Source organism: Spermophilus citellus, assembly GCF_964194105.1.
Source record: "Spermophilus citellus genome assembly, chromosome: 8".
NCBI classification, from domain to species: Eukaryota; Metazoa; Chordata; class Mammalia; order Rodentia; family Sciuridae; genus Spermophilus; species Spermophilus citellus.
The window spans coordinates 118,476,189-118,492,528 of NC_138189.1; the positions used below are offsets into that span (position 1 = coordinate 118,476,189).

Genomic DNA, 16,340 nt, shown 5'->3' on the forward strand with positions numbered 1-16,340 from the left:
TATATTTCCACTCTACACTATCAATATTTTTCAGGATTACCTGCCAAGTAAACTACTTGCACTTGAATTCATGTCTCAGGCACTACTTCTGGGAAAATTTATCATAAAACAGGAGTTACTTTTTTCCTATCATCAATGAAAATGTTGCTGTTGTTTTACCCATAAAATCATGCTGGCTTTGTGGTATAGTTTCTTTACAACTTGAAAACAAATATGTTGTAAGTGAAAGAAATTTCTACCATCATGCTAGTGGCTCCGACTGTGGAATAGGCTGACAAATGTGATTGTAAGCACTCTTAGGAATGTCAAACTTGTATCTGGATATAAAACATGAATTGGCAAATAAGTAGATATTCTCAAGGGTCATCTTTCTGTTTATAGTGTGTGTGTGTGTGTATATATATATATATATATATATATATATATAGTCATGAAGCAGAGTGAATAAGGGAAAAATTTCCAGAGACTAGATAGGGGAAACATCAAAGAAAAAACCTTGAAAGGCGTGGCAGTGATTAAGGTGTTGCTTTCATTTTTCTTTCCATTCCAAATGAGTCTGTTCCCTGCAGGCATGTATTCATTATTCAACATGTGAGTGGAATATACTGCAGAGGGTGAGGGTACTGTGGATTATAGCCAACATGTATTCATTGGTTGCCCTATCCATCCAATAATACATCTATATGCCATTATCTATATCTATCTTTATGTGTTTGTGTCTATCTTTCTCTCTACATACCTACCTAATTTTTGCTTACTAGTAAATCTCTATATTAGGCTATTTTTCAATTTTTCTGTCTGAAGATGTAAGCTGATCTGGATGTCAATTTATTTACACTAATAATTTTACTTGTTTTTGTGAGCATATTTGTTGTAAGTGATCATTATGTCATTCAGAAATAGGAAAGACTTAAAGAATTTAGATACAGTACAATGCAAGTATAATTAACCTCACATAAGCCTCATTTACTGTACCATATTGTAAAAATGTGGAAATAATAAAAAATTGTCTCTAGACTTATTGACAGAAAGAACAAGACATTTTTGTTATTAATTTAAATCACTTTGTATTTAAAATCTTGTATTATGGGGAAACATTGTTTAGAATTATTTGTCTAGTCTTATAGATTGCTAATATTTTTGCTTTTATTGAAAGCAATAATGAGTGAAATTCAGTTTTCCTTCAGGTCTGATGAACATGTTTTACTGTACATGTCTCTTAGAAATGACTTAGACTTTCTTTCAGAAATTGAAAAATGAACATATAGCTTTTTAAAAGATATATTTAAGTCTGTAAGATATATGAAAGTTTTTATAACTGATAGCATTATTTAGATTATTATATAAGTATATAATTTTTATATATACAATGTTTCATGTAATGTGTTTAGAATATATTTCTTTGAATTAACTAGTACTTATACATAAAATATAATTAAGCCATTTTGTACATTTTAACATTGTCATGGATTGGTTTCAGTACTCTAGGTGTCACAAAAAATGTAGTTTTAGCTTCTCATAAATATAATTTTTGCCTTTTGTTGTTGGTTTCAAAACTGTTTAAAGGAACAACTGTTTGATTTTACTAGTTAGCTCAATTAATAGCTTCTTTAGTTAAAAATATTTTATGTACAAATAGAATACTTAGACTGCATACCATTCTTCATTTTTTTGTTGTTGCTTGTATCACTTCATTACCAAACATTTCTTGATTATAACCTAATAAAATAATCCACATTTCTGTAACTTGAAGTCTATAGCTTTTTAAAAATTGTTCCACTTTAATATAATATAGGGGTAATAGGTAAATATTACAGTATTGCAACAGATATTGACTATTTTCCAATTGAAATGATAATATTAATTACTGACTCATTTCATAACAGGTAAGTTCTTTTTAAAAAGGAACTATTTATCTAAGTCCATATTGCTAGTAAAAATATTGTAAAGATCTCTGCAACTTTTTAAGATCTTTGAAAAGCCTAAAAGCTAATATTGATGTAAAGAACAACATAGAAAATAGAAAAGAATGCATTTTTTGTGCATTTTCCAAACATAAAAATGAAAAATCTTCAGATCTCTGAGTGGTAAAAATGGGTGGGGGTGCAGGGATATCTTTTTATAAGAATTTATTTGAAGTATAAGATATGTTTGTTTAAAAAAAAACTGGGGATGAGGTGTTCCATTGTAAATTATTAGGTAAGTAATGATGAAAATTCAGTTGGTTGCCAGTCTTTCAAATTTCTTTCTTAACTAAGTCCACAAAACCTTTGTTTAACTTAAACATTACACAAAAACACAAACATGAAATTACACAAATATAAGATTTGCAATGATTTTAATTGATGTCTTCAGGATAGAAGGAACTTTGTCATTTTCTTACACTTTTCCTCTACTCTTTCCCCAGCCATTCACATCTACAAACACAGAACCTGAGAATTAACTGAACTTAAGCTGATCTTAGAAATTAGAAGCATTCTAAAATCTTTTTTTATTTTTGTTTCTCTCTCTCTCTCTCTCTCTCTCTCTCTCTCTCCAATACTAGGAATTGAACCCAGGCCTTCTTCAGTCTACCGCCAAGCCACATTCCAAGCCCCTAGAATTCTAAATTCTTGAGAAAAAGTAAAAAGTAAATGTTGATAAAATTCTTAGTTGTTTTACCTGAAGTTGGCTTTCAACATTTATTTTATTGTTCTCCTTAGGAGGGTTTCTCAGTCTATTACTGTGGGTCTTGGATAGTTATTCACAACTTTTCAGTTTTTCAGAATCACAAAAAAAGTAAGAACACACACTTTCAGTCTAGCTGTCTCCCATTTCAATCTTGGATTTCTGATATTATTGTTGTTTACTTGTGCTGATAATAGTGGTTAAATAGTATTGATTCAGAAGTTTTCCAGAGCAGTATCCTGAATAAAAGATTAATAGATCTCATCTGTACTTCTGAAAGACATACTGTCTACCTACACACTGTAAATCTATGAGCAGTATGAAGTCTGTTTACTTGGATATCTTTAGTTCCTTGTTTAGCCATAAATTACTTGGCTAAGTTCCCTCTGAGCATTCTGAGTTTGGCTTATTTTTTGCATGTGAAGACCTAAACTTGTCTTAGAATGAATGACAAAATTAAAGTAGGTGGCATCTAAATTCTATCCTTGTGCTAGCCATTTATGATTCTGTTTTTTTATTATTATTACATTATTTTATTGAGAGTCAAAACAATCTGTGTGACTTTAAATGATACTGTGTTGATGGGGACTGAAGAGCCAAGCAAGATGAAAGAAGGGACACAGGGGACCCAAAACTTGGTGCAGCTAAGGATGTTTATTATTGGCAAGAACAGCATTTTATAGTTTACAGTGGGTTCCCAAACATGGAATGCAACCTTGAGATTAGACAGACAAAATACAAAAATTTCTTTTTAAAAACAACGCTATGTTTACATTTATATTCTTAATCTTTGTCCTAGATCTTATACTAGCAGCTAAGCATGAACTAACAGGAACATTCCCCAAATAACTCCACCACAAGGAAAAAACTTGAAGCAAGTCCACAATCTCAAGAGAAACTTGACAAATCTGATCATGTCAACTGAGCATGCCCTGAGAACAGTCTGCTCTTTCTTGCTCTGGCCTGCCAAGAGCTCAGAGGACATTAACTCCTTAACATCTGCAAGTCCACCCCAGTCCTCGAGATCTCAGACAACTCCATCAATACTGTGTTTTCTTAATGGGTTAAATCAATGACTTTTTATAAAATTACATCCCTTACTATATATTTTGAAGGAAGACAATATATTTGCTTAACTTTTTAAAGAATAAAAAATATTAAGCTTATCATAAACATTGTTGTTCACTCTTTATGAACATTATTAAGCAATCTGATGCCCCGATTTCCAATTGTGGAATTGCCATCCAGGGGCAAGGTAGGGAAATTTTTCTGCTTGTCTATATTCTTATCTTCATTACCTCAATCCTATTTAAAATGAATAAAACAGTTTTGAAATCCATATTCTTTGTTCTTCTCTTCAGGGCTATATACAAATTCTTGTTAGTATATAAGGGTGTTAATTTAAATTTAATATGTAAAAAACAGATTTATTTCTTTTTTTCTCCAAATTCATGGTTTAATAAGGACTTGTTTATTTTGAAAAAAAAAATAAAAAGGTCCCAAACATCAGGCTGTTCACAAAAATAACCCACAGTATCAACTTTAGAAAACAAATAAAGACTATTACACTAATTATTCTTCTAGAGGATGCATTTAACATGCCAACTCTCATTCACAAAAATACATTGTTATATTTGTGTTGAACAGCTCCACATAGGACTATTATGTGGGGGATAACACACATACCTCTAAAACTCAAAGCTGCTCTCAGGTGCTACAACTAAATGAGATTGCCCTTGCAGTTAGGGAAGCAACTACTGAAATCATGTATAAATGGAAAGAATTGTACTCCGTGCATAACAAGAGATTATTTTAGAGACAGTCGATAAAAACCATACATCCTTTTTATTGTTAAGTTATAATGAGGTATCAAAATTAAAAGCTAAAATTACAGGGTAAGACTTAACAAAACTACTAGGAACGTCAAAGGAAGTGAAAATGGGGCTAGGCACAGGGCAACATGAATTAATGAACATGGGAAGGACAAAGATAGGGACAACAGTGAGCATGTGCTGAAGATACTAGGGGAGAGGATCTGGTGAAATTTTGATCATAAGACAAGCGCCTAGGTAAAGAAATAATGGGTAAGATTTCTAAACCCCACTATGTGCTTAAGAGTCATCCTCGCCATTGGTGCTGTCTCTGTCATCCTCTCCTTCCTCTGCCTCTTCTTCATCATCCTTGATCAACTTCAGCTGGTCATCCCCCCCCCCCCCCCGCCGGCTCTTCATTATCATCATCATCCAGTAGATCCCCCTCCTCAGCAGAGTCATCTGCACCCACCTCAGACTCCATCTTCACATGGAGTCTTTCTTCAGGGCGCTGCTGCTCTGCTCCTCTTCCGACTTATCATTCTTCGTCTCTACTGCTGGTTTGCTCTGCTCCTTTTCAATTTTTTTTTTCCAGGCTTTCCAGAGGAGAATCCACTTTTTGTTTTATTTGGGTCAGCTCCTTCTTAATGGCCTGAAGGTCATCTCCTTTCAACTTTCCATACTTGGAAGAAGATCCCCGCTGTCCACTCTTAGAATTGAAGCCACTTTTGCCCCTTCGGGAGGTGTTTCCTGATACACGCTGGCGTTTAGAGGGCACTACAGCATTAGCAATAGGAGGAGGAGGAGGAGGAGGAGGAGGAAGAGGAACTCATGCTGGGTAACTCTACATCCTATCATAATAATCATGTTGAAAGTCATAGTCCAAGTCAAAAGAGGAGCCGTACATCTCCGCTGCAGATCCTTTCACACCTGCCTTTCCTCTGTTCACTTTTAGCTCTGCAGCCAGATTAATATCTAAAACCTGGCCAGCAATCATTCTGCCATCCTCTCCTGCTACAGCAGCCCGGGCATTTCTCTCAATAACATACTGGACAAAGGCAAAGCCCTTATGGACAGAGCAGCCCACAATTTTTCCATACTTGGAGAAGATTGCTTCCACATCAGACTTCTTGACCACCAGAGTGTTGAGATTCCCAATGAATACACGGGAGTTCATGGAGCGTGGATCTGTCTTGTTGGTAACGTTGCTAGCCGTCGTGTTTGATAAGGTTCCTCACAAAGGCAGAAGAATGTAGCTGAAGATCAAAAAAATCTCACTCAGCAAAGAGCCACTAACTTACATATTTCAAGGGATTTGTAACCAGGAGGGGGGAGGGAGAAGAGATTTGATTCTGAATCTCCTACTCCCAGATTCTATATGAAGAAGCCAACTGCTGCTCGAGGTCATCAGCCTTCATCTCTTCACATACAAAAAAAAAAAAAAATCTAGATTTATTTCTTGTTCCTTAAAACTTTGTACTTTCACTGTCTGAGAGGAATAAAGCTACCAGAGTAAACAAGAAAGTTGATATTCAGGTCAAGTTGCGAATATTCACATCTGAGCTTTCTACTTAATATCTTCTGCTTATAGACAAGTAGTATACTTTTTTTTTTTTGCTTCAGTTACCCATAAACTGTGCCAATGACTGCATTAGTCAGCTTTATATCACTATAACTAATGAATGATATAAATAAAGAAAAGATTTATTTTGGCTTTCAGTTTTAGGAGTTTTCAGTTCATAATCAGGCCAATAGGCTGATTCATTCCTTTTAGGACTATTTTTGGGGAGTGGAGGTGTCAGGGAAAGGATCACATCATTGCAGAAGAACCTAGTATAGAAAAACCATTCTTCTTATAGTGTGGACATAAAAGGAGGGAAGAAGCAGAGCTAAGGTCCCATAATCCCATTTGAGGGCTTGCCTGCCATATCCTAAGACCTCCTGTTAGGCCCCACCTCTCAAAGATTCTAACACTTCCCTGAGGACCAAACTTTTACCACACAGGCCTTTGGGCAACATTAATATTCCAAACATAACAGTGACAAAAATCTCCTTTAACTTTTTTTGGAGTTACCTACTATGAGGACTATGCTAATTAATATATTACACTTAGGTGTTTCTGAAGATATCATATGCTTTTAGTAAATACTATCAACTCATGTGCCCTAATGGATTCAAAGACATGCCTTCTACATCATGTATGCGCAAACAAACTTGTTTATTTTGTTTTTTCATGTCATCTTTGCAATCACCCATTCAGTTAAGGGTAAGAAATAAAAAAAAATAATAATAAATGTGTAAATATTTGTTCCTTTTTATTTAATGTTAGATTTTAAGTAATGCTTTCTTATTCTTTTCTGATTTTGAATAGAGTTTTTAAAGTCAGTCATCATCTTTTAATCATAGGTTTATTTGTTTGTTTCCCACATATTTTTACTCTTCCCTCTCTTTCCAAAATGGCAAATGAGACTATAAGGCATTTGCTCTGGTGGTAAGAGAGATAAAGAGACATCCATGCTGGATCTTCAGGATTTTTCCCGGCCATCTTTTGAGAAGTAGTTTGTCTGTAATTTTCTCTCTGATTTGTTTACTGCTAAGGTACAACTGGTTTAATCTGGCTTTGGTAGTGCTGTGTTATAACATGGCAGAAGACTGTTGTCTCATTCTTAGGTGTTTACAATATCTTCATATTCTCCCAGAAAGGCAATTTGGAATTTTAAAATCAGCACATCATATATATTCTATGAAAAATGTTAATAAATGTTTTGCTTTTAGTAAATACTATCAGTATGCTTATGTTTACATGGCACATGGTAGTTTTAGCAAAGCCAACATCAATATTCTTGCAAGAGTTTTGTAATTCCTTCAAGTTATAGGTAAAGAAGTAGGAGTGTGTTCTCAGTTTTTTTCTCTATTTAACATCACCATATATAAGAATTGGGTCCTAGAAGAGGGACCAAGAGACAGGTAGTTGGTGATGACAAAACTGTTATCTTGTATTTCTATAATACCTCTATTTCTGCTTCACACTATTATCCACATTTATTTTCTCTTTTTTGGAAGATTAATGGCAGAATAAGTTTTTCATATATATATATATATATATATATAGAGAGAGAGAGAGAGGTATCTAAACTAATAATGTTAATTATGATTATCCCTAGTACTAAAAGCCAACCCCTTCTGTGGGAGCTACAGAGCAGTGATCCCTGGTGGGCTGGAGTGTGGGCTGTGAGCACGGGTTACAACCCTGGCCAATACAGGCTTGAGGTGCAGCAAACCAGGGCCAAGGCAATCTAGGGTTCACCAATCTGTCACATCATAGTGGCCCAATCCATTCCTGGTGTGTATGCCTACTCCACATCACACCACAGCTCCAAACACCCAATCATCCAACATCTGCCAACCTCAACCTCCTGGGAAGCTGGGGTTTCAGGCAAGCAGAATGAAAATGGAAGTAGGGCAAGCATACTTCAGATTTAAGGGTTAACCAATATTGTTAGTACTTATCCAAACTCTAATTAGCATAAATTTGGACCAACAGCATTGAACCAAGTCCTACGTAACCTTGTAGACTAACATACTCAGTTCTTATGCTGCTGTTAGGTTTCCTCTTGCTTCTTCAATAATTCTGTTTCTATTCTTGATTTTTGAATAATCCCTTCTCTAGTCACTCTGGCCTTCCACTTTCATGTAATTTTCATTCATCAGAGTTAAGAACTGAGACAATAACTGGGAAAGAAGTAGGCATTGAGCTCCTGGGGTCTATTGTAACACTGCAGGATATAACCCACCATACAGAGCTGTAACACTGAGAGCTGAAGCACACCACTCAATAGTAGTGAAAAAGAATCCTGCTTTGCTGGTTGTGACCCTTGTTGACACCAATAGTCATCTCCTACTGTGATTAGCTGCTAATACTAAAACTGGCTTTCTGTGTTGCAGAGGTCAGCAGTTTGCATAGGCAACACCCAACATCAGGGGCAGAGTATCATTTTGTCTCAAACTTTGGTCTCAATACTTTGGAAACTTCTGAAAAAACCTTCACTATACAATTTATCTTGACCTATAGACACAGTTTCTATGTATTCTTTATTACATATCTTCAAGTTATATGTTCCATTCTAATCACACTGTCACTGCTATGTCAAAAGTGAGTTAGACCTTAGCTAGAGTATTATACTCACTTTATTGTCACAGATCTACTTTATTTCTAAAGCATCCATCCATAAAAAAAATATTAATTTGCTTAATGCCATATAATATATATTTTAAATAACTGACACAAATAATAAATGCCTGGCTAGTAGCATTTATAAATAATTTACAAGTTCCACACACAGAGAGTGGGCAATGGATATTTTACCTTATAGAATATTATTCAGTTCCTGTTGTAGTAACTTGGGAAGCAATGTTGCTAAATCTGACTTTTTCAAGTTAAGATTGACAATCTGTATTTTATGAAAAATTTCTCCAATGCTGAAATATTTGAAAATATTTAGAAGATCCTTAAAAATATTTTTAAGTCAATGAAAGTGTTTGTGGTTAGAAATCAGACCAAAAATAATCAAAATCTAATATTCAGAGCAAAAGATTGAATTTTTCAACATTCCATATGACATAATATTCTTACAATTTGACCTCACTCCATATTTCCTAAACCTTTCTTATCATTTCCCAAAATATATATTCAATACTTTAAACTGACTTATTCTGTATTTTCTTATTTATGTAAAATGTTTTTATACATATTGATTTTCTTATAGTAATATGTTCCTCCCTAAATAATTATTTCTGAATTATTAAGATTGAAGTCAGTATTTATCTCCTATAGCTGTGTTAGCTAGCTTGTTTCCTCTTTTCCTAATTTTCTATAAAGTTTTATTATGTGACAATATTTATTTGAAGAACAATCTAATTTTAACTTCACTAGACTATTAATACTTAAAACAAGGACCCTGTGATATGACTCTTTTTCTCAAAGTCTCAAGTAGCATGCATTAGAGAGGAGATGCTCATCATGATGAGAGAAGGCAGATTCCCTGTGATGTTTCAGCATGCATTAAACTACAGAAGTGCTGCCATTCTTGACAGTCTTAGAATAAGCCTTAACTTTTCACACTTGTTCATGGTGACCTAAAAATATTCTTGCCCCCTCTCCTGAGGTAGCATAGTCTACAAATTTTGGTACTTTTTCAGATGTATGTATCTTATCATCAATTCCAACTGTAAACACATTTATTTAGTCTCCAAAATATCTTCTTTCTTATACTTCACTCTAGTTTCTAATCTCCTCTACAACATTTTTGAGTTGCTACCTACCTGTTTGGTGTCTGTTCTGGCCATGAGTTCATTTCTATTGGGATCTGGACTTGTAGCTTTGTGATCTTGATATATGAATACAGTATAAAGTTTTATACATTATGTTCTGCTTTAAAGTATCTATAAAATTAGGACAGATGGGGTAATAGTGAAACTTAGAGTTGTGCCACCTGAGAAGAAAAAGATTTATTATTTGATCTGTACAAAGGGAGTACCATTATATAATAATATGGTAAGGGGAGCTAATTGCAATCTAGTCATGTGATAGGACACAGTTATTAAATTTTCACAATAGTTCAACTTGTGCCAACCAGGGGAATCTATTTTGACTGGATTTCTGGACTTTTCACTGAGTTTTTTGCTCCACCCTAGCCATTTTGTTGAGGCACAATTATTAAGTGAACAATTCAATGAGTTTTGACTCACATATAAACAACACTTTAGTCAATATTTACAATATACCCATTAGCTTGGAAATTTCCCTTGTATTCCTTTCTAGTCAATGTCTATCTCCCTAAAAAAATCACTCTTCTGCTCTCTATTAGATTATTGATCAGCATCCACATATCAGACAGAATATCCAAACTTTGGTTTTTAGAGATTGGCTTATTTCTCTTAGCATGATATTCTTCAGGTCCATTCATTTACCTGCAAATTTATTCATTTACCTCCATAATTTTATTCTTTTTTAAGGTTGAGTAATATTCCATTGTCTAAATATATCACATTTTCTATATCCACTTATCTGTTGAAGCACTTCTACTTTAATAAACATTGATGGGGCTCCCATTATCTATTTTTTTAAATGAAGTCTTTTTCCCTTTTTTAAAATTTTTTTTAGTTGTAGATGAACACAATACCTTTATTTTATTTCTTTTTATGTGGTGCCAGGGATCGAACCCAGTACTTCATGCAAGCTAGGCAAGCGCTCTACCACTGAGCCACGACTCCAGGCCCCCCATTATCTATTTTTGATTGTTAACTTTCTACAAATACATAAAGGAGGTATTTTCTTTGGTACATTTATATGTATATATAACATGATTTTGTTAGATTCATTCATGTTTCTTTGCCTTTCCCTTCCTTTTTCCCTCTCTTTCTTCTACTTCTACTCCACTGATAATTCCTGCATCTATATATTAGATTTCCTCCCCCAATTCCTTCTTTCGCTAATTTTGCTTTAGCTTCCACACAGGAAAGAAATGTCTGATTCTTGGTTTTCTGAGTCTGGCTTATTTCAGTTAGCATGATCTTCTCCATTTCTGTCTATTTACTGGCAAATGCCATTATTTCATTCTTCTTTATGTCTGAGTAAAATTTTATTGTGTGTATATACCACATTTTCTAGATATATCCATCTATAGACAGACATCTGGGTTGATTCCATAAAATGGCAATTGTGCTTCTATAAATATTATAGTGGCTGTATCTCTACAGTATGCTGATTTTAGATCTGTTGGATGAATACTGAGGAGTGGGATAGCTAGGTCATGAACTGGTTCCTAGTTTTTTTAAAGAAATGTCCATACTGCTTCCCAAAGTTCTCATAATAATTTTCAGTTCAACTAGCAGTATATGAGTTTACCTTATTTTACACAGCCTTACCAGCATTTTTTTTTATTATTCATATTCTTGATAATTGCCATTTTGACTGGAATGAGATAAAATCTTAGTGAAGTTTTTATTTGCATTTCACTAATTGCTAGAGATGTTGAACATTTTTTTATTTTTACAATTTTTTTTTTGGCCATTTGTGTTTCTTCTTTTTAGAAATTTCTGTTTCGATTTTTTGCCCATTTATTAAATGAGCTTTGGGGCATTAAAGTTTTTGAGATCTTATATGTTTTGGATATTAACCCCCATCACAGAAATAGCTGGCAAAGATTTTCCCATCTGTATGTTCTTTCATCACTTTCTTGCTAAAATTTTTTGCTGTACAGAATTTTTTAATTTGATGGCACCCCACTTATTGATTCTTGGTTATATTTCTTATGTTTTAAGGGTCTTGTTGGAGGAGTTGGTGCCTGCACCTATTTGATGGAATGTTGATTCTAGGTTTTCTTCTAGCAGTTGCAAGTTTTCTTTCTAATTTCTAAGTCTTTGATCTATTTTGATTTGACTTTTGAGCATGGTAAAAAGCAATATCCAATTTTATTCTTCTACATATAGATGTTCAGTTTTATAAAAAAACATTTGTTAAAAAGCCTGTCTTTTCTCCAACATATATTTTTGGCTTTTTTTTAAATCAATTATTGGATGACTCTAAGTTTTGGGGTTTGTTTTTGAGACTTCTATTTTATTCCATTGCTCTTCATGTTTACTTTAATGCCAATACCATGCTGCTTTTATTACTGCATCTCTGCAATATAATTTGTGATTGGATATTGTGTTGCCTTCTTCAAAACTTTTCTTATTCAGAGTTTCTTCGGCCATTTCAAATATTTCAGTCTCTTATTTTTTTAAATAAGTTTAAAGACTGTTTTTTTTCTACTTTTGTGAAGAATGTCATTGGTATTTTCATGGATATTCCATTAAATCTGGATATTGCTTTTGATAATATGACTATTTTGACAATATTTATTCTACTTATTCAATAAATGGGAAGTCTTTCTATCTTTGAAGGTCTTATTCAATTATATTTTTCAGTGTTCTATAATTTTCATTATTGAGAATTTTCACTTTCTTGGATTAATTTCCAGATATTTAATTTTTATTTTAGTATACTGTACAGGGAATTGTTTTTTGATTTTATCATCTTCATTGCTATTGAACTATTAGAAAAGTTATTTGTGTTGATCTTGTATCCTGCTGCTTTGTTAATTTTTTTTATCAGCTCTGGAGTCTTCTGGTGGAATGTTTTTGGGGTCTTCTAGATACAAGGTCATATCATCAGAAAACAGTAATAATTTAACTCCTGTTTTTGTTTGTTTGTTTGTATTCCCTTCACATGCCTCACTGCTCTGGCTAGAGTTTCAAGGACTATATTGAATAGAGGTGATGAGATTGCACATCTTCGTCTTGTTCCTTGTTTTAGAAAACAAAGCTTTCAGTTTTTTTCTCCTTTAAGCATGATATTGCCTTTGGATCTGTAATATGAAGCCTTTATAATGTTCTATCACTAATTTATACAACATTTTTATCATAAAAGGTGGCAGTAGTTTATCAGAGGCCTTTTCTATATCTATTGAGATGGTCAGTTTTTTCTCTTAATTATATTTACATTACGTATTATATTTATTGATTTGTGTATATTGAACCAACCTTTTATGCTTGGGATGAAGCCTATAGGTCATAGTGTATTATATTCTTAGTATATTTTAAATGTGTTTTGTTAATATTTTATTAAGGGTTTTTGCATTTATATTCATCAAGGAGATTTGTCTGTAGTTTTCTTTTCTTGATGTATCATAGTTTGGTTTGGGTATCAGGGTTGGACTGGTTTCATAGAATTATATTCCATGGAATAATTTTAGCAATATTGGTATTAGTTCTTCTTTAAAGGTCTGGTAGAACTCAGTTCAGAATCCATCTGGTACTGAGCTTCTCTTTGTTGGTAGGTTTTCAATTGCTGTTTCAATTTTATTATTTGATATCAATCTGCTTAGGTTTTCTACATCTTCTTAATTCAATTTAGGCAGTCATAAATGTCTAAAAATTTGTCAATGTCTTCCAGATTTTGCAGTTTATTGGAGTATAAATTTTCAAAATATTTTCCAGTGACCCTTTGGAATTTAAAGGTATCTGTGGTGATATCTCTTTTATTTCTAATTATGTTTATTTGGTCCTTCTCTCTATTTCTTTTGGTTGGTTTGGCTAAAGGTTAAGCAATTTTATTTATAATTTTGAAGAACCAATTTTTTCAAGGCATTAATCTTGTGTATTATTTTTTATTCTAATTTTCTTTAATTTTAGCTCTGGTTTTTATTATTTTCTGTCTTTTACTGATTTAGGAATTAGTTTATACCTAATTTTCTAAGATTGAGGGAAAGCATATGCTTATTTATTTTGGATCTCTCTATTTATATGGTGTAGGCATTCAAAGCAAAAATTTTCCTCTTAGTGTTTCTTTTATACTGTCACTTAGATTTTGATATGTTGTATCATTATTTTCATTTGTTTCTGAAAATGTCATAATTTCCTCTCTCACTTTTTCTATGACACATTTTTTATTTAAGAGATTATTACTTAATCTCTGTGACTTTTTTTGGTTTCTATACTTCTGTTGCACTTGATTTCTATTGTCATTCCATTATGGTTCAATGGGATACATGGGATTATATCTTTTTTTTTTTTTGGTATTTGGTAATACTTACATTGTGACCTAAAATATAGCCTATTTTGGAAAAGATTCCATGAGCTACAGTTAAGAAGATAAATTTAGCTATTTGGGTGTAAAATATTTTGTAGATGTCTATCATGTTTATAGAAACATATATATATATATATATATATATATATATATATATATATATATAAAATTTAGGTTAGAAATATCTTTATTGATTTTATGGTTTCATTAATAACACCTGCATATTGGTGATGGGGGTGTGTTTAAGCTGACGAAACGTATTCAGATATTGTAGGGTCAGCATTTAACTTCAGTATTAGCAATACAAAACTATAGACAAGATCAGACATTCAAATCAAATGTCTACTATGTCATCCACTATATTAATAATCACAATAGGAATAGGGTATGAAATATATAAACTATAAAATAATTTATGTAACTAAATTATATGATTATATATCATATTATTCAGTGGTATTACAATTAAACACAGAAAAAGTAGGGTGGGAAACATAGAAGGTTTGAAATTTTAAAAAATGATTAAAGGAAGGAAAGGTAGTAATTAAGAGATGCTGGCTGTTCAGAAGAAGGCATGAAAGATTTACATAAAGTAATAAAATAAAGAAAGGTATTATGTGAGAACAGAAAAAAACATAGTTGTTATTGTGGAAGATAGTGATTAAAGTAAAATTAATGGAATGAAAATGAAGGTATGGATAAACCAGCAACTATAACATTAAAATAGCTGGAAAGGACAGAGAACTGAGCTGCACTTAGGACAAATCAAGGCTAAATTATAAAAGGTTACAGAGATAAACAATTAATGTGAAAGTAAAACTATATAGGACACAAACTTTTTTTTTCAAATCTATCCAGGTAGTGAATACAGACACCTCCACCAAACCACACACATATATAGGCACATGATGAAAAAATTAAAAAGTAATACAGAGCAGATTAGAGTGGGAGGTCAACCCCAGTGGCCCAGATACACTCACACCAGCCTCCTTGGTGCCCAGGCACAGAGTAGGCTGGATCCACCCCTTTCCCAGAGGGGCAGACACTCACCAGAGCCTTGCCTCTGGTGCAGGGCTGACCCCTCTGACCAGCAGACTACCATAGGGCTGAGATTCAGCCCAGACCACCCACATCAGCCCACTAGGGATCCAGGATCTCAGTAGGTATGGCTCACCCCTCCCCCAGTGGGGCAGACACTGCCAGAGCCTAGCCTTTGGGGCAAGACTGCCCCTTCTGACAAGCAGACTACCACTGGAGGTCAAGCCCAGTGCCCAGACCCATACACACTGGCCTATGCAGGATCCAGGCACACAACATGCCTGGTCCAACTCTCCCCCAACAGGGCAGAGATGGCCAAGCCTAGCCTTTGAGGGAAAATTGTCCCTTCTGACCAGCAGACTACTGCTGGAGGTCAAACCCAGTGGCCCAGATACACTCACATCAGCCTCTGTGGGTCCCAGGCACACAGTGAGCCAGGTCCACCTCTTTCCCGTTGGGTCAGACACTCACCAGAGCCTAGTCTCTGGTGCAGGGTTATCCCTTCTGACCAGCAGACTACCACAGGAAGTCAACCCTAGTGACCCAGATCTACCCACACCAACTTAAGCAGGTCCCAAATCAAGGAAGCAGTAGCTTCCATTGAGGGACACCAGCAGGATCTGGAAGTCCAACATCAAGGGGAAGTACAATCTGTATGGGTGCTACAAAAATACAGGGAAGAAACTAATATCTCAGATCCACAGTGCAAGAAAGGAAGACACATAAACAACATGAAAAAACAAGGGATGAAAATGCCCCAAACAAACCAGAATACTATAATAACAGAACCTATGAACAACAAAGTTGATGAAATGCTGGAAAAGGAGTTTAGAAGGTTCATAATTAAAATGATCTGTGATTTAAAGAATGACCTAAAATAGCAAATACAAGCAAAAATTGATCACTCCAGCAATGAGATAAGAGAGCAAATACAGGTAGCAAAAGATTACTTCAAGAGAGAGATAGAGACCCTGAAAAAAAAAGCCAGAAATCATTAAAATGAAGAATACAAAAAAATCAAATAAAAGCTCAATAGAAAGCATAACTAATAGACTAGATCATTTGGAAGAAATAATGTCAGATAATGAAGACAAAGTATACAATCTGGAAAATAAAGTTGACCACACCAAAAAGAAAGTCAGAAACCATGAATAAAATATCCAAGAATTATGGGACAGCATCAAAAGAACAAA

General features: G+C 33.9%; 1 pseudogene across 1 annotated transcript in view; it reads right to left on the reverse strand.

The window, feature by feature from the left end:
• Positions 1–4,674: 4,674 nt before the first annotated feature.
• The window catches only part of LOC308654721 (heterogeneous nuclear ribonucleoprotein C-like), a 61,250-nt pseudogene continuing 49,584 nt past the window's right edge, over positions 4,675–16,340 (reverse strand). Inside the window, exon 2 of the transcript in view lies at positions 4,675–5,711. The product of the transcript in view is annotated as a heterogeneous nuclear ribonucleoprotein C-like (transcript). The remainder of the gene's footprint in view (positions 5,712–16,340) is intronic.